The sequence below is a fragment of the Dermacentor variabilis genome, chromosome 10, assembly GCF_050947875.1.
Source record: "Dermacentor variabilis isolate Ectoservices chromosome 10, ASM5094787v1, whole genome shotgun sequence".
NCBI classification, from domain to species: domain Eukaryota; kingdom Metazoa; phylum Arthropoda; class Arachnida; order Ixodida; family Ixodidae; genus Dermacentor; species Dermacentor variabilis.
The window spans coordinates 6439887-6465215 of record NC_134577.1 but is presented as its reverse complement, the minus strand read 5'-3'; the positions used below and the strand labels follow the sequence as shown (position 1 = coordinate 6465215).

At 42.8% G+C, this 25329-nt stretch overlaps 1 protein-coding gene across 1 annotated transcript in view; it reads right to left on the bottom strand.

The window, feature by feature from the left end:
• Nucleotides 1-13787: 13787 nt before the first annotated feature.
• The window catches only part of LOC142559776 (V-type proton ATPase 21 kDa proteolipid subunit c''-like), a 74753-nt gene continuing 63211 nt past the window's right edge, over nt 13788-25329 (bottom strand). The window contains exon 7 of the mRNA XM_075671421.1: nt 13788-17001. The gene's annotated coding sequence lies outside the window, so the exon portion shown is untranslated. The remainder of the gene's footprint in view (nt 17002-25329) is intronic.

Sequence of the window (25329 nt, the reverse complement as noted above, 5' to 3'; positions counted from 1 at the left end):
ACAGGGAGGCACAATTCTTAGTTGCTATTTTATCTGCTATTGGACCACTACATCTTTTGGAACTAATGCAGAAAGGCTTCCACAGTATTGTAATAGCCTAGCTTAACGTGCTAAAGCAGGAGAAGTGTACAGGTATGCCAACTCTTTAGTCTTTTGTCAACATTTTGACCATTTCTTGCAAGGCCAGGCGCTTCACTGAACATCTCTGTGATGAAACCAACAGCACAAAGGCAGCATTTTGATGACCTGAACAAAGGATATTGTCTGTCTTTATAAATGCTAATGCATTAGCTGACAGCATAATGTACGCTACACTCATGCAACTGCCTCTCGAATATGATGTATTTCAAGCTTTTATAACCCTCATGTTGCCTGCTATTTACTTTATGCAGTTGCTATGCAATCAAGGAACAGATATTTGCAACCGCCATGCTTTCAATTAATAGTTATCCATCCACCTGTTTTTTCTCATATTGCATGTTCATGCAGCTTGTTTAACCCCACAAAGCCCGAACACCGCACCACATCAAAAGATATTGTAGAAACCTTTTTCACCTTTATTTCTGGCCATGGAGAGTGCATTTCCACAAAAAACAACAGAAGTGTTATTTGAGTTTGTTAGCACAGTAATTATTAATTGGTTTGTTAAACTGTCCACAGCTGAAGCTTCCCTCCAACATATAAAGACGCCTCTATGTGCTCTGCGTTTACTTTACCTTGCCTAAATAAGCATTTTGATGTATAAACTCGGCTTATCAAAAGTTAAACATTGAGCTTTGTGGGGCTAAGCATTGCTCTGGCTGTCCCATGGACAACCCATCATGCATAAACAATATATGGTCCTTTCAGCACACCACAATCTTCGTATAGAATGCCCAGGGATTGTCATTTTGCATAGCTGTTGGGAAAACGAGAGCTCTTGTGCTGCCACATTCAGCAACCACTGTTACAACCCGCTGTGGTTGCCTAGAGGCTGTAGTGTTGGGCTGCTAAGCACGAGGTCGCGGAATCGAATCCGTGCCACTGCGGCCGCATTTTGATGGGACTGAAATGCGAAAATACCCACATACTTGCAGTTACCGTATTTACTAAGCACCCCCTTTTTTTCCCGATCGTGATGCCCAAAGTAAGGGGGGGTGCTTATATTCGAAAAATCTAGAATGGCCCTTTCTCCCTCTTTTCGCTGCGACATTACGACGAGACGGGTGCGAGAAATAACATTTTATTTTGAAAACATTCAAAAGAAAAATCGGTGTACACAGTGTATTCACCGCTTGTGTCGGATACTCAGTTACTATCACTGCCACTCGAGTTCGTCGCACCGCTTGAACCGCCGCTCTCGGCATCCCACAGCAGGTCGTCTGCCGTTCCGTCGAAGTGGTCTGTGATCGAGCAGTTCTTAAATGATTTGACCACAACGTCCACTTGGACCCGCTTTCTGTAGCTTTCGCCATGCGTCCGTACAGTCCGGCTGTATGGCGTACTCGCGCCGCGGACGCGGTGCCACCTCGGGACTCGGACGGCTTCGGCTCGATGACAGAGTGAGCAAGTGCACTTAGCGGCCTTGGCTACGCGCTCATCGTAACAAATAGGGGGGTGCTTAGATTCGCATGCAAACTTTTTCCCAATTTTTTCGCGAAAATAGAGGGGGGTGCTTAGAATTGCTAAAATACGGTAGGTGCATGGTAAAGAACCCTAGGTTTCACCTAGATTATTCCGTAGTTCCTCACTATGGTGTGCCTCATAATCAGATTGTGGTTTTAGCAAGTAAAACCCCACAAATTCTTTTTATTTTTAACCCTACACAATACCACATGAATTCAAGGATCACCACAGTTTTTTCCCCTTTTATCCTAGAATGTTTTCAGTTTTAAGAACGTTTTGAAATTTGTGGTCGCAGTTTCTCATAACAGGTAGACGCCAAAGAGTGCACGCATTGTTGGCTGATGTGTGCATTCAGGCAGGCACAAGCCTTCGTCAACATGTCATAACAGGTTTACAATCCCTACTTTGACAAGTTCAGTACACACAGTAGAGTGACCTTGGGAAGAGGGTATACTCGACTAGTTGGTATAGGTTCATGGTGAAACTTCAGCACAGCTCGCAGACGACAATGAAAAAAGAACATGTTGACACAAGGATTTTATTTTTTTTGGTCTGTGTATTTAGTGCACAGGTATAAAAACAGTACAGTGAAAGTTAAAAAAAAGCTTTCGCTGTACAAGAAGTTTAGTAAAGTAAAAGCTATTGTCGGCTCAATATCCTAGTCATTTGAATGTCTGCCAGTTTTCATTGAAAACTGTGTTGCAGTATAGCAGAAATCGTATAAAGGAGTAAAGTAAAAAGCTGTGGTGCCCCAAAAGCATTCAAACCTCAAAACTACATATTGCCAGCCGAGGATTCTGCTACTGATGCTGATGCTATAGCAAATACTGTGCCTGAAGAATACCGTACTTGGTTTCTTGAGCACTCGCTAAAATGATTGGCTGATAAATCATGGCTCACACCATGGTTATCCATAAATGAGTGCTGAGACAAAAGAATTTAAGTGATGCTAAAGGCTGGGTAAGAAAGAGGAGGTAGAAAAAAATGTCTGTACTTCACCACTTGGGAATGCCGTCTCCGGAAAGATGACCATAACTATAGTCATCAGTGAGTTTCCTTATTTAAAGAAGATTAGGGGTGTGCACCTGTGATTGTTTCCTGAAACTGATGCCACAAAAAACGGCGCAAGACTTGCGACACATGATACCCTACCCGCTATTGCATAGCTGCTTCGCATTATGACACCGGCAAAAGATGTCGAGCACGAGTGGGGCTATACTAATCCAGGTACAACCAAATTAGGAAGGCCCACTAACCTTCAACAGGGACATTCCCTCACCAGAACAGGAATTGGCCTCCCTGGCGCAGCATTTGGCCACACCCTCCCAAATGGCTCACTCAATTAACCTATGGCCATCAGTCCCCAGCAGCTGCGGAGCACCTGACCAAGGTGGCGGTCAGACCTGCAACGCAGCAGAGGATACTAAGCTGCCAATAGAAACTGACCCTGTCAACCTTTAATTGCCGAACACTGTCGAGTGAGTCTAGCTTAGCAGGACTCTTTAGGGAACTATCAGACATTGTTTGGGATATCATCAGCCTTAGTGAGATTAGAAGAACAGGTGAGGCTCATACACTGTTGAATAATGGACATGTCCTCTGCTATAGAGGTCTCGCAGATTAGAAGTAATACAGGGTAGGATTCCTAATCCATACGGACATAGCGGGCAACATTGACAAATTCTACAGCATTAATGAGAGGGTAGCTGTAGTCATAATCAAACTTAATAAGAGGTATAGATTGAAGGTAGTACAAGCCTACGCTCCAACACCCAGTCGCGATGATGGTGAAGTAGATCAGTTCTTGAAGATGTATTAGTCATGAGAAAAGTGCATACTCGGCATGCTGTGGTAATCGGCGACTTCAATGAAAAAACAGGGCAAAAGCAGGCTGGTGAACATGCAATTGGCAACTACAGCGTTGGTTCTAGGAATGCTAGAGGAGAGATGCTGGTAGAATTCGCAGAAAGGAATAAGCTTCGAATAATGAACACCTTTTTCAGGAAGTGTAGCAACAGAAAGTGGACCCTGGAAAAGCCCTAATGGTGAAACAAGAAACGAAATTGATTTCATGCTTTTTGCTGATCCCAGAATAGTGCAGGATGTAGAAGTGTTAAGTAGGGCAAAGTGCACTGATCATACATCAGTGAGGGCTAGAATTCACCTCAATTTGAAGACAGAAAGAGTAAAATTGTTCAAGAAGAAACAGGTCAACCTAGAGGTAGTAAGGGTAAAAGCAGACGAAATCAGGCTGGTACTTGCAAGTATGCAGCCTTAGAACAGAGAGATGCAGATGACACAGAGGCAATGAATGAAACCCTAACTAGGCTGGCTTCAGAGGCAGCAATTGAAGTGGGAGGCAAGGTACCAAGGCAATCAGTAGGCAAGCTCTCCCAAGTAACAAAGGACCTAATAAAGGAATGACGAAGAATAAAAGTGTCCAACTCGAGAGATAAGATAGAATTCGCGGAACTATCAAAACTGATCAACAAGGTGGAAATAAGTGATATTCGAAACTATAACGTGAGAAAGACTGAAGAAGCCGTAAAAAATGGACGCAGCCTGAAATCGGTGAGAAAGATACTTGGCATAGGACAAACCAAGATGTAAGCACTGAAAGATAAGCAGGGTAATATCAGCAATCTCGAAGATATAGTAAAAGAAGCGGAACAATTCTATACTGACCTTTACAGTACCCAGACGACTCGGGAGCGCTCTATTCAAAACAATAATGAACAGTATACAGAAACTCCTCCTATAGCTAGCGATGAGGTCAGAAGGGCCTTGCAAGACATGAAACGAGGAAGAGCAGCAGGAGAAGATGGAATAACAGTAGATTTAATCAAAGATGGAGGAGACATAATGCTTGAAAAACTGGCGGCTGTTTATACGAAGTGTCTATCAACTGCAAGGGTCCCAGAAAACTGTAAGAATGCGAACATTGCACTAATCCACAAAAAGGGAGATGTTAAAGAATTGAAAAAAAAAAAATATTGGTCCATTAGCTTACTCCTAGTATTATATAAAATATTTACCAAAATAATTTCCAATAGAATAAGGGCAACAATGGATTTTAGTCAACCAAGGTAACAGGCTGGCTAATGACACATCCATGTCATTAATCAGGTCATCAGAAAATCCGCAGAGTATAATAGCCTCTCTATATGGTTTTCATAGATTATGAAAAGGCAATTGTTTCAGTAGAAATACCTTCAGTCATAGAGGCATTACGTAATCAAGGAGTATAGACCGCTTACGTAAATGCCTTGGAAAATATCTACGAAGGTTTCACAGCTGCCTTAGTTCTACACAAGAAAAGCAGAACGACACCTATAAAGAAAGGGGTCAGACAGGAAGACACAATTTCTCGAATGCTATTCACTGCGTGCTTGGAAGAAGTATTCAAGCTATTAAACTGGGAAGGCTTAGGAGTAAAGATTGATGGCGAATATCTCGGCAACCTGCGGTTTGCAGATGACATTGTTCTATCCAGCAACAGTGTAGACGAATTAGAACAAATGATTGAGGACTTTAACAGAGAGAGTGTGAGAGTGGGGTCGCAGATTACAATATGCAGAAGACAAAGATAATGATGAATAGCCGGGCTAGGGAATCAGAGTTCAAGATCGCCAGTCAGCCTCTAGAGTCTATGAAGGAGTGTTTACCTAGGTCAATCACAGGGAACCCTGATCATGAGAAGGAAATTCATAGAATAATAATTTTGGGTTGGATCGCATACGGTAGACATTATCAGCTCCTTGCTGGAAGCTTACCATTATCATTGAAAACGAAGGTGTACAATCGGTGCATTTTACCAGTGCTGACATATAGGGCAGAGACTTGGAGATCGACAAAGAAGATTGAGAACAAATTAAGGACTGCACAAAGAGTGATGGAAAGAAAATTGCTAGGCATAACGTTAAGAGACAGAAAGAGAGCGGTTTGGATCAGAAAGAAAACGGGTATAGCCAATATTCTAATTGACGTTAAGAAAATGGAGCTGCGCAGGTCATGTAATGCGCCGGTTAGATAACCGTTGGACCATTAGGGTTACAGAATGGGTACCAAGAGAAGGGAAATGCAGTCTAGGACTGCAGAAGACTAGATCATCATCATCATCAGCCTGGTTACGCCCACTGCAGGGCAAAGGCCTCTCCCATACTTCTCCAACTACCCCGGTCATGTACTAATTGTGGCCATGTCATCCCTGCGAACTTCTTAATCTCATCCGCCCACCTAACTTTCTTCCGCCCCCTGCTACGCTTCCCTTCCCTTGGAATCCAGTCCGTAACTCTTAATGACCATCGTTTATCTTCCCTCCTCATTACATGTCCTGCCCATGCCCATTTCTTTTTCTTGATTTCAACTAAATAAATAAATAAAATAAGTCAACCTCAACTGTCCTGACATACTCGCAGCCCGGGCATGACGCCTTAATGCTGTGTTTCACTGCTGTAAAAAGTTTATCTTGGTTTGGATGAGGAACACCTGCATCTCGGAATCAGCCAACACTTTGTTTTTTCAGCTCAAGCTCCTTCAAAAGGGTGGCAGCACGCTTCCTTTCCTGTTCATTCCTCAGTGCGTAGGTCCTTTCAGTTCTTGTCCTCCATCCGCCACTCGTTCGCCCCACGGACAATTTGAAGCATCTTTTTTGTCACTTGCATAGTCCACGTCCGATTTTTCGAACTCCCTAGGGGCCGCGAAAACGTCCGAAAAATTGGCGAGTGGGAAAAAATAAATGCATGTCATTTACTGCCCTTAGGGGTTCAAACCACCACAGGCACATTCGAAAATGCTCTGAATGCCTGTAGATACACGTATTAGGCATATCGGTGCTCGTAATGTGACAGGAAATACCGGGTGCACACATGTATAATTAAGGAATACATACTGTGTCCCGTGGCAATACGCCCTTACCACGCTTGTTATGCTTCACTGCAATACTTTTGCGTATGCTTCACCAAGTAACATTTCAGTATCGAGGCGAAGATGACTTTCGGGAACTGGAATTTTGCAACACACTGTGCTTTCCTAGCGTCTAAGCCAACCAATCGCGAGGACCACAGAGTCCGTTCCATTGCTGACAGCAGCGAGGCCAAACGTTGCCGCAGTAGTGGCTACGGCTGCCAGCGGATGTGTGTGCGAGAGCGGCGGTTCGAGGCGGCGAGGTAATCAAATGGCACTGGTATGGTATGAAGAACTTTAGGCCCTGATGGATCAGCATGGAACTGATGTGGGCCGCTTCCACGTCGGTGGTACAGAGAGGCCAAGCCCCTCTGCCATCACACGGGCCCTCTGGACAGCAGTAAAAATCGGATGGCAAAGAGTTCTTGCATCCGAAAATTTCAGACGTTCTGATACATTGACTCTATGGGGTACGTGGTGGCGGTGCCGTGAAGCCGTCCGAATTATCGGGAATCCGGGAAGTCAGTCGTTGACTACACTGGCAACTCCTCCAGCCGACGACAGGGCATCAAAGATGATTCATTACGATTCCTGTCTGTACTCTAGCCAGTATTACTGTGACTTTCAACCCTTTCAATAAAATTGCAGCTAATTTTCCCTGATAGAGGCTCAAATTCCCCGAGTTTTCCCTGAGTTTTTCCAGACTACTCAAAATCCCTGAGAATTGCCGGTTTTCGCGGTTGGTAGACACCCTGTTCAACACTAAGGTCCTCTTCCAGAGTTAAAGCAGAATACCTGTTCTGTAGCTTGATCTGGAATTCCTCTATTTTCCCTCTTACCGCTAACTCATTGATCGGCTTCTTACGTACCAGTTTCTTCCGTTCCCTCCTCAAGTCTAGGCTAATTCGAGTTCTTACCATCCTATGGTCACTGCAGCGCACCTTTATGAGCACGACCACATCTTGTATGATGCCAGGGTTAGTGCAGAGTATGAAGTCTATTTCATTTCTAGTCTCGTCGTTCGGGCTCCTCCACGTCGATTTTCGGCTATCCCGCTTGCGGAAGAAGGTATTCGTTATCCGCATATTGTTCTGTTCTGCAAACTTTACTAATAACTCTCCCCTGCTATTCCTAGTGCCTATGCCATATTCCCCGACTGCCTTGTCTCCAGCCTGCTTCTTGCCTATCTTGGCATTGAAGTCGCCCATCAGTGTAGTGTATTTTGTTTTCACTCTACCCATCGCCGATGCCACGTCTTCACAGAAGCTTTCGACTTTCTGGTCGTCATGACTGGATGTAGGGGCGTAGACCTGTACAACCTTCATTTTGTACCTCTTGTTAAGTTTCACAACAAGACCTGCCACCCTCTCGTTAATGCTACAGAATTCCTGTATGTTACCAGCTATATTCTTATTAATCAGCAATCCGACTCCTAGTTCTCATCTCTTTGCTAAGCCCCGGTAGCACAGCATGTGCCCGCTTTGTAGCACTGTATATGCTTCTTTGGGCCTCCTAACTTCACTGAGCCCTATTATATCCCATTTACTGCCCTCTAATTCCTCTAATAGCACTGCTAGACTCACCTCACTAGATAATGTTCTAGCGTTAAATGTAGCCAGGTTCATATTCCAATGGCGGCCTGTCCGGACAGAAGACTAGATGGTGCGACGAAAGTAGGAAACTCGCAAGTGCTAGTTGGAATCAGTTGGCACAGAACAGGGGTAATTGGAGATCGCAGGGAGAGGCCTTCGTGCTGCAGTGGACATAAAACAGGCTGATGCTGCTGATGATGATTATTATGAGTGATGCTGCAGCTTTTGTGATGGCATTTATGCAGACGCATTACCAGTTAGATAGAAAACCGTTCACCTTGAACAAGATCTTGGGACCATGGCCTTGCATATCGCAGCTACAAAAGGCCACAAAAGCACTGCTGTGATATTTGAAAGCTACAGGATTGAGTCAGCATCTGTGATCCGGAATGAGTGACTGAGCGATATCCCCAGTGGACTTTCTCTTCTTCTTTTAATCTTTCCGTCCCCTTTTCCCTTTCCCCAGTGTAGGGTAGCCAACCGGGCTCAGTCCTGGTTAACCTTCTTACCTTTCACTTATCATTTCCTCTCTCTCTCTGCAGACGCATTAGTGCTTCTGGCACCTGCGCCATTGTAATGCTGTCCCACTGACAGTGCATGCGCATCGCATGCGGATAAGGGAGCATCGAGAGATGTGGAATATGCTTAGCTGCAAGAACTACAAAGTGAAGAGGATGAACCACCGACGCTATGCTCACTTGGCTCAGTGGTGGAGCAAGGGTAGTGTCCTCCCTTTCACTGCTGGCATGAGCGCTATAAGCACGCCAGCGTTCCTGCTGAGCTAACATTATCTTATACTTCACTGGGCTTTGACTAACGCTGATGATTTCCCATCAATCAGTTCGGGACACCTGGCTACATGGCCGTAAGAAGCTTAGGGGTGCCAAATCCGATGCGACGATTCAGATCTTGACCATGCAAATTTAAACCCTGTTCTGGGAGGCAAACCAATGGGCACGAGAGTATGACATCTGTTTGTATGGTCTGCAAAAGGTGAAGTTCTGCTGAGACGCAAGGTTGGTTCTCCTGTCAATGTCATGAAGGGTAAGGAAGATTTACCAAGCAGAGCTTGAGGTTCCTGTCACGTTTATACCCATCTTTCTTCCTTGAACCATGTTTGTTTTACCAGCAGAATTGCGTAAACATACTAGAGATGGATATCTGCCTGGCATAAAATTTTTTCACTGAAATTGCTAATCCCCAAGAAACGATTATTTGCCTCTAGGTGCCTTATTTTCACAGCTTGATTTTCAGTTCAACATAATCATCTTAACCAAACCATGGTACACGAATGATGACAATCCATTTTCTCTGCCTGGTTATAATGTTAACTGTGTAAATCGTTCCTACAGTCAAGGTGGCGGTGTTTGCTTGCTTGTAAAAGGAACTGTACACTGTGAACTCCTAACATAATTTTGCTCTTCAGAACCCGATTGCAAGATGCTGACAGATGTCCTAAACAATTACGTCATTTCAGCCGTTTAATGCCCCCCCTCCCCTCGGGGAATATTTCAGAATTTATGACTTATTTAGAAAATTTTTTTCACCATTCAGTGATGAATGGATATGTAATTGGATGTGGCAATGATATTAATATTGACATGCTATTTATTAAAACGTCTAAACATGAGATGATGTGTTTGATAGCTTTGGGACTACTCAACAATTAATATGCCAACAAGAGTTACTGTGAATTTATCTACACTAATTGATGTTTCTCACAAATGTTAACTCTGAGGATGTTAGAGCAGGAACCATTTCATGTAATATTACTGATCATCTACCTATATTTCTGGTTACTAAGTAACAACAACAACAAAAAAAGACTCAATATCAGTGCGTTCTATGACATCCCCTAAACGTGAGAATTCTTGTCAAGGACGAATTCAGTTTTCATGGAATGACATTCTAACAGAAGACAATGTAAACATTACAGTCAAAACATTTATTGGAAAGTTCAAACAAATGTATGATCATAATTTTCCTCAAATTACCCACTGCCCATCTAAAAAAATTAGGAATTAAGCCATGGATCACGAGACATGTTGCACAAAATTAACCAAAAGAATGTAATGCACAATATATCTTTAGCTTCTTGCAACCCATAACTATTTGGTACCTTCAAAAAATTTCGCAATCACCTAAATAAAGACATCCAAAAGGCTAGGCAAAACTGCTTTGATAACATTTTTATGCAGTAATCTGATAATTCTGCTTCTACATGGAAAAATAATAAAGTGCGAGGAAAACCCAACTCAAATAGCATAATTACAGAACTTCCAATTAATGGCAGTGTTATTAGTGGCAGCCAGTTATCTAATATGTTTAATGATTATCTATGAACTTAATTTTTTTAGAACATCTAATGATGCAACGTCTTACATCAAGCACAAATGTCCAAGTACTATGTTTTTAAGGCCTACTTCTGAAAAAGAGATTTATAAGACGATCATGCAGCTTAAAAATAGTACCCGCTGTGATTTTGATTTTCAAATTAAACCAATTAAGTATGTTGCTGACATAATCACACAACCTCTTTTTGATCTAATTGAGCTTTGTCTGTCAACAGGAACTTTTCCCTTAATATTACAGACAGCTAAAGTGCGCATGTTGTACAAAAAGGGAGATGAAACTAATTTAGCAAACTACAGGCCAATATAGATTTTGCCAGCATTTTCTAAAATAGCAGAAAGAATTCTTCATTCGCAGTTAGCGGAATTCATTAATAAACATAACCTATTAGGTGATGCATAATACGGCTTTAGAAAAGATCGATCTACTGAACTTGCATTACTTGACCAGAAAGAGTTTATTCTAAATTGCATATAACGTAAACAATTAGTCTTGGTGTCTTTGTTAATTTCAGTAAAGCTTTGGATTCTCTGAATAGAAATTTGCTTTTACAAAAACTAGACTTATTTGGTTAAACAGTGTCGCCTTAGATATTTTTAGGTCATATCTAAGTGAAAGGAAACAACATGTATAGATAATTTTACTTCAGCAATTAAATCAAACTCTCTCAGTGTTCCTCAGGGGAGTGTATTAGGCCATCTTCTTTTCCATTTAACATAAATGATATTGTAAACATATATTTTTCAGCAAAATTTATCGTTTATACTGATGATACAAATGTACTTTTTGCACATGAAGACATTCACCAGTTAATTCAAAGAGGAAATCATGTATTACAGAAGTTAGGCGACTGGGCTTGCTCCAATAGGCTAGTAATTAATGCAGAAAAAACCAAGGCAGTTATTTTTGAGCAAAAGGCAAGGGGGTAGGTGCGTGCAACTTCTCTATATTTCAATAATAACATCCAAATTGTCGATCACATTAAAACTTGTGGGGATGCGCGACTCTCAAGCGTCCCCTGAGATGTCGTTTTGCTGCATAGCTCCAGTTTCCTGTGATCCGGCTTCGCCACTGCGGCGGTCGGTATGCTTGCAGGGTAGTACGAGAGATAGAGCGAGTGTTGCTCTGCTAACGCCACCTAACGGCGGGGTTACTTGGGCGCAGAAAAGAGAAGGCTCTTCCTCTTCGGCTCGGGATCGGCAAGCGGCGCGGACGTTCTGCGCGTGCGCCGATCCATGCTTCTGCGAGACCGTCTCGCGAGGCCTACCCCGGAATGGACGAACACGACCGTTCAAACGCGCCACCGTGCGCGTGACCATACGCGCGAACGACCAGGCGTTGGTGCCCAGCATGGGGCAAACATATTCGCTCGTTATCCGGTTGCGGTGAGTCGGACTTTCGCGATTTGTCGCACGCCCATCGGCATGTTTTGTGGATAGTAACTTGGCAAGCAGGCATTAGTCTATGAAAGGTGCAATAAATGCACTTGTGATTGTTTGCACTACTGGGCTGTCATTCCTTTGTTCCAAGAGCACGGGTGAGAACCCCACAAACTTTAGGTGTCATATTTTCAATTAACATGTTATGGGACACACAAAGTAGAGCAGGAGTTTGATGAAATAGTTACACGGACACCCACAAGGTGAAGAGAATTAATAAACAGAAAATGAGACATCCAGCCAGACGTAGCTAATTGCTACAAAGGAAACCCATACGGGTTCCTCTAAAGAAAAGCCTCGCAGTTGAAGAAAAAAAAATTCGTCCTGGTCCGGGACTTGAACCGAGGACCTTCGCCCTGCCATCTGCTAGCCGCCTGGTTAGCTCAGGTGGTAGAGCAGCTGCCCCGGAAAGGTGGTGGTCCCGGGTTCGAGTCCTGAACCAGGACGAATTTTTCGTCAACTAGGAGGCTTTTATTTCGAGGAATTCATATGGGTTTCCTTTGTAGCAATTAACTACATCTGGTTGGATGTCTCATTTTCTCTTTAATAACAAATAGAGCAAGAGGTAACAAAAATGGCACATATACTTGGTACAATTTATCGCAACCATTATTTACTTCAGTTGAAAACAATACTTACTGTCTACCATTCATTGCTTCTATCCTATGCTCACTACTGTTTTCTGGTATGGAGTCACACAACGCAAACAAACATTGACAAACTTGCAAGACTTCAAAATAGATTTCTTAAAATTGTTGCTAAAAAAAGGGTCTAATCATTCTGTTAGTTATATACAAGAAAAATATAAGTTAATAGGTATGCAGAATTTTTACAGTTACAACATTTGTAAGGCGACAAAAAAGGAACTTAAACAAAGAACAATGATTTCTGAACTGGCCAACCTGAAGCACTCTGGAAATAAATATGACGCCAGCATAATAGCTGGTTAGTGCCTCAATCACACACTAAGTATGGCGGCCAGATGCTATGCAAGGTTATTCCAAAGATATTAAATTATATTATTGTCATTGATGTGAACATAGAAAATATGACCAACAGATTTTATAGCATTGTTTTTATAATCTTAGTGCTAATTTATAGCAGCCATTCATTCATGATTTATCCAGTTGTATAAGAGTAATGCAATTCTGTCTTTTCAACATGCGTGTATATTTTACCTTCTTTTTTTAAATGCTTGAGCAATAAGTTTTGTATGCTGTTAAACATTGTTTTGCACTAATTCTGAATTACCGTTGTTCTAATAATTATCTTATCTCATGTTTGATATCTTATGTTTACTATAAGATGTCACTGCTTTGCGGCCCTTTTGTAGGTAGTGGGAGCTAGTCAAGCTACTTTTGTGCAGCTTTTACTGCCACCATCCTTCATGTACAACACATGATAATAAATTTCAATCTCATCTCGTGCACCATCGAGGTGGGATACTTGCAATGGCAGTACTTATCACGCTAGCATTGTAAGACGTTCGGTAGCTGTCTCTTCTGCCCAGCAGCAGTTGCGTGCTGTGCGACATCAAGACGTCGCACCCATAATTGGTGCACTCTACGAGTAGTTCAAGCACAACGCTGAACCTTGCTACTGCTGTTAACACTTCACCCTCCAGCAAACATGCCAATGTTTTTTTTTTACTGTTTTAGTTTCTAGTTGACACTAGGATAAAAAATGAAGCTGGGCAGGCCATGCAATGCATAGGTCAGATAAATGGTGAAGGACCATCAGAGTTACAGAATGGGTGCCAAGGGAAGGGAAGTGTAGTCGAGGATGGTGGAAAATTAGCTGGAGTGATGAAATTAGGAAATCTGCAGGCGCAAGTTGGAATCAACTTGTGCAAGACACTGGAAGAGGCAGTCGTCCTGGTGATGATGATGATGAATCATAGTCAAACACATATTTATTGATCATTCAATATTTAAGTTTTCTCAAATACACTCTCAGTCACCACTCATGTCAACATGTCCCTTTCACCTCTAAACCACACTGAATTTTCACCATGAATGTGCCTTCTTAGCTTGTTGTTTATAGCAATAGAAATGGTTGTCACTAAACATTTGTCAAATAATAAAGAAACGGGTAATTCTTTCACTTCAAAGGCAATTTCAACTGCCACCTCACTTTCTTCCAATGGTTAAAACAAGCCTCTAGACAAACTCAAGTGACTTGCAAGAAAGAAGAAAAAAAACAGCATACCTGAAAATGTAAAGTTAACCACTAGTAATTAGTTTTACTCGCATGTACACCCACTCCTGCCAGAGCCCTAATGGGCTACTGTATGTATATATAAAAAAAACGTTAGTTGCCGAGTGAGCCTCCTCTCAAGATAATGTGAAAATAAGTCACCAAATGTGACACAGGAGGAGATGCAAATGACAAGAGAAAGGTGTAGAATTTTTAAAAAGAAAATCGGCAGACTTCACCGATTTCTCTAGCTCAGAACTCGGTTACTGGAACCACAGTAAGTTCTCACCGCAGACACTACCATCTTCTCAAGAACTGCTTTGCAGTGCAGCTGAATGTTGTGCGGAAGCTTAGTACACAGCGCACCTAGCTCCCAGCTATGCATTGCCACAGGGGCAGCAGTTCGATGTACAGGGGTGGCAGTGGGGGACAAAGTTTTTGTTCACCATGTAGTGAGGGTAAAGCTCGGAATGAGATGGTGGCTTGACAATGGCTGCACAACAACAATGGTGGTATGACAATAATGGCAAAATGGTGAGCACGAACAGATGAACTCTGCAAATGCATTTTATAAGTTCTTAAATGCTGTTAGAGCAAACAAAAGCCTATACCTATCCAGTCAGCTTGAAAAGCTATCATATCAAATTCATTAATAGCACATAAGGAAGGTTGCGGATGTGCAAATTTGTTTTGTGTGCTAGAAAAAAATCAGTCATGCAAAATTATGAATCCACTGGACAGCATCAATAAACAGTTCAACAGGAAGCACCATATTAAGTTTGTTGTGTATGCTGACATTGGTTAACATATACGACGGACATAGTCACTTGAGAGTGGGAATATCGGGATGCCGCTGCAACAGCAGCTAGTACGATCATGCTAGCACTTAAGCAATATTAACAACAAACAAGAGGTTAGGTAGCTATTCATTAGAAAGATTGTAGTTTCGAATTCACATTCCATGGAACTACAGTAAGGCTTGAGAGTGGGCAAGTCAGTGTTTCATCACTAGTAAACCTGAAGTGTACTAGCCATGATGAACTCGTAGGGACAAATTATGGCCATGACAGCTGCATTTCGATGGCGGCAAAATGCAAAAACACTCATGGGTGCATGTTAAAGAACTCTAGGTGGTTAAAATTAATTTGGACCTTTGCACAATGCATACTTCATAATCAGATTGTGGTTTTGGCATGTAAAACCCCAGAATTAAGTTTTTCACCTGAAGTGCAAAAGGAAAGGTGGACGAGAGGACAGGCATGAACAGCACTTGTCCTTGTCCATCCTGTTGTACCTGTTGCGCAGTAACTGCATAAGCGAGAAACCAGTAGATGGGAAAAGTTCTACAAGCTCAAGATAAATGAAGTTCAGTAAGACAATTGAGTCAGTACATTTATTGCACTATGGACTAAAGAATTAGCATCTGTAGTGATAAACACACCTGTGGGTTTGCTTATAAGACTTCTGCGATTATTTTCTTGACTTTGTTGCTTGGCATAAACAATAATGGATTGGAGACCACAGTATGAGTGAAGATATAAAATTCTTATCAGGCAATCTGTCGCACCTCTTTGTAACTTGAAAATGCCTTTTTTACATCTAATATTTGTTATGATCATTAAATCTAGAAATACATGTTTCTTATAACAATGTTTGACTGTATTCTGCTCTAATAGTGAACTATGACTGGCATTGCTCAAGTAAATTAGGCCACATTTTCAAATACCTTCCGCATTATATTCCGTAGAAACTGCTTGGCTAAGAAATAAAGATATTCAGTACATCCCTTTAAGAATCAAGGTTTAAGACCAAGTTCAGGAAACTATTTTTTATAGTTTCGTGTTCTCCATATTTACATAATCAATTCCTCATTAAAACTAGGATTCACTGTAGCACATCACGACTACACTGGTGACCTTACAGTAACGACATGCTCAGACATGCTACCGACGGTAATGCACAAAACCACGCAAGTTGAGGAACATTGAAGAGACACTATATAGTGAAATACTAAATCAGTTTAGCATGATAAAATATTATTTCAAAACTAAACATTGTCTTCAATTTTGCAGTAGTAAGAGAATTATTAAAAGAGCAAATCAAAGCTGCAGTTCCCCTTAATTTTTTTTGCTGCAACATCAGTGCAGTGCGACATTACGGATTTCAAAAGTGCTTTTTTGTATTAGGGCCATTGTGGAGTGGTAAAAGTTCTCAAGTTTGCTATACACTTCTAGGATGGAATGTAGTACGACTTCACTGATAAGCAGTTATCTAGGCTCGAGCAGCCAGCATCAAAACCTACAGAATTTCTTTCTCTATGCCTACAGTAAGATGTCATGGCAAGCTGGGGCAGAAACTTCCCCAAGGTGGGGTCGCTACCAGTTTTTTGTCTCTGCGTCGTTTCTATCTTAACAAGTTTCTTTTTACAGTAAGAGGGGCTCTCTTGTTATTTAGGTAGGTAATTTACTAGTGCATCTGAAAAAATTTTTCTCTTTAGTGTCCACACTGTAAGGAAGAACTGCTTCTTGTACAGGTTTGATATTCTGCACATTCCAATTTTGCTTTATGAACTATACAGTGGTGGAACAGCCATTTCACCTTTCAGCACAGGGCCTGGTGCAGCAGCAAGCACTTTTGGCGCAGGGACCAAGGCACGTGTGCTTACCATACACCATGCAAATTTTAACTGATACAGTGAATATGTTGTGGAGATGGGTTTGCGAGAGGCTTTCCCTGCAAGCGTGGTCAGGGAAGGACCTGATGCACCTCAGCACCATGATGCATAGAGGGCGTTACAGCCAGGTTCGTCGATACAATGCAGAGAAGGCACCACAGGCAGATCGTCAACAAACATGTTTTCAGCAACCCAGGATGACACGGTGTGACAGACACGGCTTGTGGACGAAGGCTCACTGCAAGACCAATAGAGTATGTGCGTCTTCACTGAACATGACATCATGCAATATACTCATGTCGTGCCATGCACATTAGAGAGTTTTCGAATAGGAGCTGGAAAAAAAAAAAAGCATCAGCGCCACTGCACATGCGCATGACGCAAGTGGGTTTTGCGCTTGTGTTGGCGATGCTATTTCATTGAAATAGCACAGCGACCAAAGCTTGATGCAAACGTTTTGTGTCGACGAACATGGCACCACCTACAGAAGGGCTGGCTCTCGCGGTGTAACACATTTAGCTTTATTCGCTAATGCCATTCTTAACTGTTGCAAAGCCCCACTATTACCCATAAACATCGAAAAAGCTTTCTTTTAATTATAAAATGTGACCTCCTCATTCGGCACACTCCATGGTACCACATGGGCGGGTTTGATGAACACTGAAAAAAAGTGGCAGCAAGATGGTACAGCGGCATTACATTAGTACGGCCATTAGAGAAAAATTCGCGAATGACGAACCGGACGACTCCAACGGGCCCATACGGGCCTCTGCTTCCTTCTATGATGATGATGATAGCATGCTATTGGTTTTGATTTCAGTTTTGCTAGCTGCGAAACATACATAGAAGGAAGGTTTCACTCATATACATGGTATGGTGCAGGCTCGGCTCAATTTTCCGCTAACACGCTGTTTTGGCAGAGGATGGTGTAAAAGCCTGCTCTTGGCGCAGTTTGCTGCAGCTTTTTTACCATTGCATAATCAGCAATGCGAACATATTATGTTCTTTATTCCCCCACTGATATGTACTCGCAGGACAAGGCCTACAGGGAACTAATGCTGAGGCACTACAGCAGCTCAATGGAGTGTACAGTTGAAATGTGCCCACACCATCCGATAGGGAGGCCATGAAAATGGTACATTTTGGATGATAACACACAATATCGATGACAGAGACATGCCTATGCCAACATTTCCTTTAGCTCTGGCGCCTAGCCAAGCTCTGGCCATACCGATGCACGTTGGAGAAGTGCATGTGCTCATAAACTCTAGCACACCGGTTCCTAGTCAATTCAGAATCTGTAGATATGACCGTCAAGGTAAGCAACGAAATCGATGCAGTGAAATTGCAGCGTGTCGCTGAAAACTGTTTCCACTGCTCGCTAGGCTGTGTGTTACGGCACTGCTGTTGGAACTCGTAGTTTCAGCGCTGGTTGCCCATAGAATTAGGCCTAGTTGCTTGTTTGTATCACTACTTTTTACCACGAGCTTTGCCAAAGACATTTTTTACAGAGAGCATGAACCGCACTCTCGTATCCAGTCACTGTGCATGTCATAAGAATGCTTGATTCTAAATTAATCGAACTCAAGTTCTCTTAAATGTACAGTGGTGTGAATGGTCAAAACTGCTTTGGAACAGATTTTATAGTAGTAAGATCTTGATGAGGGCTAGTTGGTTCATATTTAGAACTGAGGTTGAACAGCACGAATAAAACAAGGACACGAGGAAACAAATACTACCGATAAGCGCTGCCTGTGGTATTTGTTTCCTCATGTCCTTGTTTTATTCGTGCTGTTCAACCTCAGTTCTAAAGATTTTGTAGCAGTCAACGATTCTGAATGCTTAACGGCCGGACACTATTCATGCACATCAAACATGGTCACCAGCACACATCATTGCAAATATTCTTGAGGAAGATAATACAGGTATGCAGCTGGTTACGGCTACACTGATGAGTAAACCTACATGCTAGAAAGAGAAAATACCATGTGTCCCCAGCGGTAAAGCAAGCCATACAAAGGCACAAGAAATGGCCTGCAATACAGTCGCATGGTACGCAGGACACTGTTTGAGCAATATTATTTTGCACCTAAAGTTGTCCAGCTAGTAAAATGGCCAAGCTACAAATCAACTGTGTAATGAGCACGCACAGGTGAACGCAACACAGCAAAACAACTAATAACACGTGAGCAGGTAAGCTTACATTTGCTGCGTGCCACAACAGCTGCCATGGCTGATTTGCACTTTATCGGTTGAGGAGCACCTCTCCCAGCAAGGCCATGTCGCAGGTACAAAACAAAAAAGGGGGACAGGCAAACAGTGCAGAATGGGCCCAGTGCGCACAACTAGGCCTGCAGAAATTCATCTTAAGCTACACACAACTCGTGAAATGGGACAGGGTTTCTCAGGCCGAATACGAACACCTGCAAGTGCGCACTAGATTGGATTAGCCCAGTGACCCTCTGGCTCATTTAGCTTTAACAATGGCCAGAGACGCGATGGCACTTTTCACTTTGAACTTTAATGGAGGGTGGTGGCAACCGCCACCTAGCATTGACCACAACTCTCGACCATGGGATCCGAAATTGTGCGGCACAACTTGTCTTGGACCAGCTTGGGAGCAGTATTTCTCATTTGTAGCATAGATGTCGCAGCTTAAAAGGAATGTAGCAGAATGGATAAATTGTAGCATCATTCCTACCACTGGTTAAATCCAGGCATTATTCTAACTTGTTTTAGAATAGCAAGTGTGCTTCTGCTGCCATTGTTGAAATGATACAGAGAACAAACTTTAGAATTGGAAGGGTGATGTAGGCAGCTTTGGCTGCCCCTTTTCCAAATGGTAACATTCAAGCACTTATTCATGGAAAGACAAGTTTCTACAGAACACCAATATTTATTATTGCTTTCTTTCAGTGCAGAGCTTGTCCCACTAATACTGCAGCCACCCTCCACGTTGCCATTTGTGAACCATTCTCATTGTCGAGTCCATGACAAACTATGGCTTTTGCATTAATTCTCAGAAACTTTTGTTTCCCTTGCCTTTGCACACTGAACTTGGCCAGTCAGTGGCTAGCAGTTTCAATTACAAAACTGCATCATATAAATGCAACCAAGAAAGGGAAGCCGCTGTCCCTTTGATGAGCAAAATGCCTACAATGTGTAATTGTGTTTAAAACATTCCGCATTCAATTTGTGAGAGCATTTGTTTCCTTGAGATAGAAAAATGCTGAAAATGCCCTCAAACCTTTATTGCAAAACGCGGAAAGCTATACAATCTGGGCAACTTTACGCTACATGCAAAATCAGTTGTTTCGGTTTTACAAAAACCAGGTGGGGTTAGAACTTTTGCTATATTATTTCAAAGAGAGAATGCAGAAACATAATTTTCATGCAGCATGTTCTCCAATGAATTGTAAATCTAATAAAAGAAACAAGAACTCAACTTCTATAAAAAAATGTTTTTTTGGCTTTCCACCATATCATAAGAAACATGCATGAAATATTGCAAAGAAAGTTCATATTTGACTCGGAAACACCCATGGCTGTTGCATTGTTGTTTATTGTGGTACAAATGTTGTGCATACTTTGTACCCATCGTAGGCAGAAGCTCATCAGTTCTCCAGTTTTTGCGTTATGCCGCCTTGGCGGCTTGCTGCTTTTTTGCAGTGCCCTCAACATTATGAGCCTCAAAAGATATCACACCACCTCGTTGCACTGTCTCTTAACACACATGCTCCATTCCATTCTTAGCTACTGATGCCAAGTTCTCCCTATGCACTGTGCCCACACTGAGGCCCACTAATATGTGCCTTGCTATTATATATGCCCTTAATTAGTATTTATAAGTGTGTGAGCAGTCCTGATAATACTAATTAACTTAGGGGAAGTCAACATGGCCCACACCCACTTTCAGCCTGACACGCCTGCATGCCTACCTGCAGCACTTATTTATAAAACACAGATACACTTTTGCACTGAAGGGATGCATGGTGGGCAATTATGGCAACTTCAGTAATTGGTTGAGCTTGTTCTAAAATTCATCATAATCAGCCTGGTTACGCCCACAGCCGGGCAAAGGCCTCTCCCATACTTCTCCAACTACCCCGGTCATGTACTAATTGTGGCAATGTTGTCCCTGCAAACTTCTTAATCTCATCCACCCACCTAACATTCTGCCGCCCCCTGCTACACTTCCCTTCCCTTGGAATCCAGTTCGTAACCCTTAATGACCATCGGTTATCTTCCCTCATTACATGTCCTGCCCATGCCCCCCCATTTCTTTTTCTTGATTTCAACTAAGAAGTCATTAACTCGCGTTTGTTCCCTCACCCAATCTGCTCTTTTCTTATCCCTTAACGTTACACCCATCATTCTTCTTTCCATAGCTTGTTGCGTCGTCCTCAATTTAAGCAGACCCCTTTTCGTAAGCCTCCAGGTTTCTGCCCCATACGCGAGTACTGGTAAGACACAGCTGTTATACACTTCTCTCTTGAGGGATAATGGCAACCTGCTGTTCATGATCTGAGAATGTCTGCCAAACGCACCCCAGCCCATTCTTATTCTTCCGAGTATTTCAGTCTCGTGATCCGGATTTGCGGTCACTACATGCCCCAAGTAGATGTATTCCCTTACCACTTCCAGTGCCTCGTTACCTATCGTAAACTGCTGTTCCCTTCCCAGACTGTTAAACATTACTTTAGTTTTCTGCAGATTAATTTTTAGACCCACCCTTCTGCTCTGCCTCTCCAGGTCAGTGAGCATGCATTGCAATTGGTCCCGAGTTACTAAGCAAGGCTATATCATCAGCGAATCGCAAGTGACTAAGGTATTCTCCATTTACTCTTATCCCCAATTCTTCCCCCTCCAGGTCTCTGAATACCTCCTGTAAATATGCTGTGAATAGCATTGGAGAGATCGTATCTCCCTGCCTGACGCCTTTCTTTATTGGGATTTTGTTGCTTTCTTTATGGAGGACTACGATGGCTGTGGAGCCGCTATAGATATCTTCCAGTATTTTTACATATGGCTCATCTACACCCTGATTCCGTAATGCCTCCATGACTGCTGAGGTTTCGACTGAATCAAACGCTTTCTCGTAATCAACGAAAGCTATATATAAGGGTTGGTTATATTCTGCACATTTCTCTATCACTTGATTGATAGAGAGTGTGAATATGGTCTATTGTTGAGTAGCCTTTACGGAATCCTGCCTGGTCCTTTGCTTGACAGAAGTCTAAGATGTTCCTTATTCTATTTGCGATTACCTTAGTAAATACATTGTAGGCAACGGACAGTAAGTTGATCGGTCTATAATTTTTCAAGTCTTTGGCGTCCCCTTTCTTATGGATTAGGATTATGTTAGCATTCTTCCAAGATTCCGATACGGTCGAGGACATGAGACATTGCGTATACAGGGTGGCCAGTTTTTCTAGAACAATCTGCCCACCATCTTTCAAAAAATCTGCTGTTACCTGATCCTCCCCAGCTACCTTCCCCCTTTGCATAGCTCCCAAGGCTTTCTTTACTTCTTCCGGTGTTCTAAAATTACTCCAGTTCATTTCTGAACGCACCTCTAGTCTGCACACACCGAATACTCCATCGATAGAAAGTTTCAGTGTGATACCTTTAATTCTCTGTCTACGACAACCAGTTGCAAATCGCAAACACACTTCCATGCTATCCGGGGCTGCTCAATGGGCAGTTGGCAAAATATTGCCAAAAGTCATTGTTCCAGTACACAGTTACAGAAGCACCTGGCATCCATTGGCCTGTGTGAGATGTAGTTTGAGCATGTAAAAGAGTGACAGCAGCGGTCTGTCAGTGTCTGCCTGTTTGGAAGATAAACCAACTTGTTGACAAAGCACACTACATTATATTAATGATATTTCGGCAAAAGCGGCTGAACTGTAAGTGCTACACTCTGCTGCCTAAAGATAATTTTCCTGTGCATAATGTCTCACTTCTATTGTGAGAATCACTGATAGCTTTAATAGCCCCATAATTCCCCAAGGTTAAGCTGCACACATAAGCCGCTACTGTAGTTCAAGGGCAGTGTTGGGCGTGAGGTCACAAGTTCTATTGACAGCCACTGTAATCACATTTCTACGAGAGTTGAAAGGAAAGTAACTCGTGCACCAAGCACTAGATGCATGTTAAAGAACCCTAGGCAGTCAAAATTTACGCAGTCACTACTATGAAATCTCTCGGGTTCTGCATTAGTGGATGAATGCGAAATATATATATACATATATATATATATATATATATATATATATATATATATATATATATATATATATATATATAGATGGGCATGTTCAGATAAGAACGGTAATCGAGGTCCCATGACCATTTTTTGTTTTCAATGAAATTTTTATATCTGATGGGCAAATGTGTCCACACAAAGGAATGAACGTTAGTTTTGCAAGAAACTTCGTAGTTTTCTCGGAAAAAAATCGTATGTCACAAGAGGTGGAGAACGTCGTTTTTGCCACTTCGCAAAGTTGCAAGTTTGGAGCCTCACTGCATGCACAATAAATTATTTCCGCGCATAAGTATTTTTTCGTGACCTCTTTGCAACATGTACTATACGAAAAAATAAAAAAACATTTTCTCGCTGCGTCAATCTTCTAAATAAAAAAGCCCAAACTTCGCTTCCGGAGCTATTCGGTGCAAAAAAGGCACTTTTCAGGGCAGCCTCAGGGCAAGATGCGTAAAGATCTCCACACTGAATCTTTTTTTCAGTATTTTCCAGCTACTTTTATTCAGTTTAGGCAAGTTTTGTAGTTTTACACTTGATAGATATTTTTCAATATGGCCTCAAATTCGGCCGAAGATCAAAAACGTCAAAAAAGTGACAACTTTGACTTCGATTAAAAAAAAAACACCTTCGTCGAATTTCATTAAAATTTGCCTGAATAATCCTCAATACTCGATACTATTAGGGTACCAAAAAGTGTTGCATTATATTGTTTTAAAGTATGAAAATGAATACAAAACTGAGTTCATGATTTCAATCCCTACGATTGCTCAGTATTTTCTCTTAGGATGCGCTATCGTGAGAAGCTGGATTTAGTATTGTCTTTTTGTGGGTAACTTTTAAACGCTACAGTTGCTGAGTTCATAAGTGTAATTTTTAAGTGTTTTTTTTTTCTTACAATCAAAGGTCTAAAGCTCCTATTCGCTTTCGTACTCTTCTAACAGTGGGACTTAACTTACTGTAAGCATAGTTGAGAACGTTATCTTGGAGTGACGTGTGGTTAGTGGTCGTTTATGCAAACATTTAATGCACCCGTCGCTACTCTCAAGATGCCTTTAACGAGCTGCCGCCGCTCCATGGATGAACCGCGCTTGGCAGCCGCTCCTATAGCTATATAACGCCCGGCGCGGCCCTGAATTTCATAGCACCATGTGTGCCGCCACCGAACCAAGGCTTTAGCCGCCGCTATCATCTTTCAACCGCAACGCACCGAACACCTGGCAGTTATACCTCAGCCTTGGACCTTCGACCGAGACAGGCCCGATGAGCGGACGTTGTTCGAATCTCGAGTTTCGCGTGTCGTTTTGCAGGCCTGGTAGAGTGCGGTTACGGTGTGTCCTTCAACCGTTACTTCCATGTTAACGGCTGACGTCGCCGGCGGAGTGGCGGAGTCCGAGTGACGCATAGCTCGACGGCTGAGCGTCTCTCCGGAGCTGGGGAGCCGGGGTCGTCGGGGTCTCGGGGCGAGCCGTCCCGCTCGCGGTGCCTCGGGGACCCCCGGCTGGGGGCGGCGATTCGGGCCGACGTACGTGCTGTGGAGCAGTGTTTAGGCACGTCTGAGCTCGACGAGCGCGCGTGGTGTTCTCTGGTAGAGGGTGGGGTCGTTTTCTGTACTCACGTGGTTTATCTGCGCTCGAGGGCTCCCACGACAAGCATTCTTGGTATCTCAGTCTCAGCTCGTACGCCAGACCGAACCAGCGTCAGTGTCGACGGCGGGCAGCCTGTGTTAAAAATCCATCCATCTGTCCACCTCCTTTTTTTGGAAAAGCAGCCCTGGGCCCTGCATCCGTCGCCTGCTCTTCTGTCCCACGATAATCTTCGGAAGCGGTGAGCTTTTGCATTCATGAAGAGATTTCCGCGGCGAACGTTTTGTGCCGACTACTCAAAAAGGCACAAACAGAGAATTGAAAAAGGACGTAATTTTCGCGGTGTAAAGACACTCAATGTCGCTGCTCTCAAGAAAGTCCTACTTCCCGAAGAAGCTCTCCGAGTACGAGAAAGTGACTTCATCTGTCAGAATTGTTACCGTCGGTTCAAAGAAGACATAGATAATATGCAGGCAGAGTCGACCGAAACATTCGAAGAATTCCGCCCTGGAGAAGAAATCGTAGAAAATTTAAACTCCAGTGTCAGCCTTACCTCCGAAATCTCGCCCCTAAAGCCACCGAGCGCTCTAAAAAAACGCCTCAGACTTTCCTATGCAAAGCGAAAGCAGGAAGAGGTGGCCAGAGCTATGGTGACGAAAATACGATCAGGGATACAGGCAGCATATAATATCCCAGAGACTTCGCGTGCGTCGCAAGA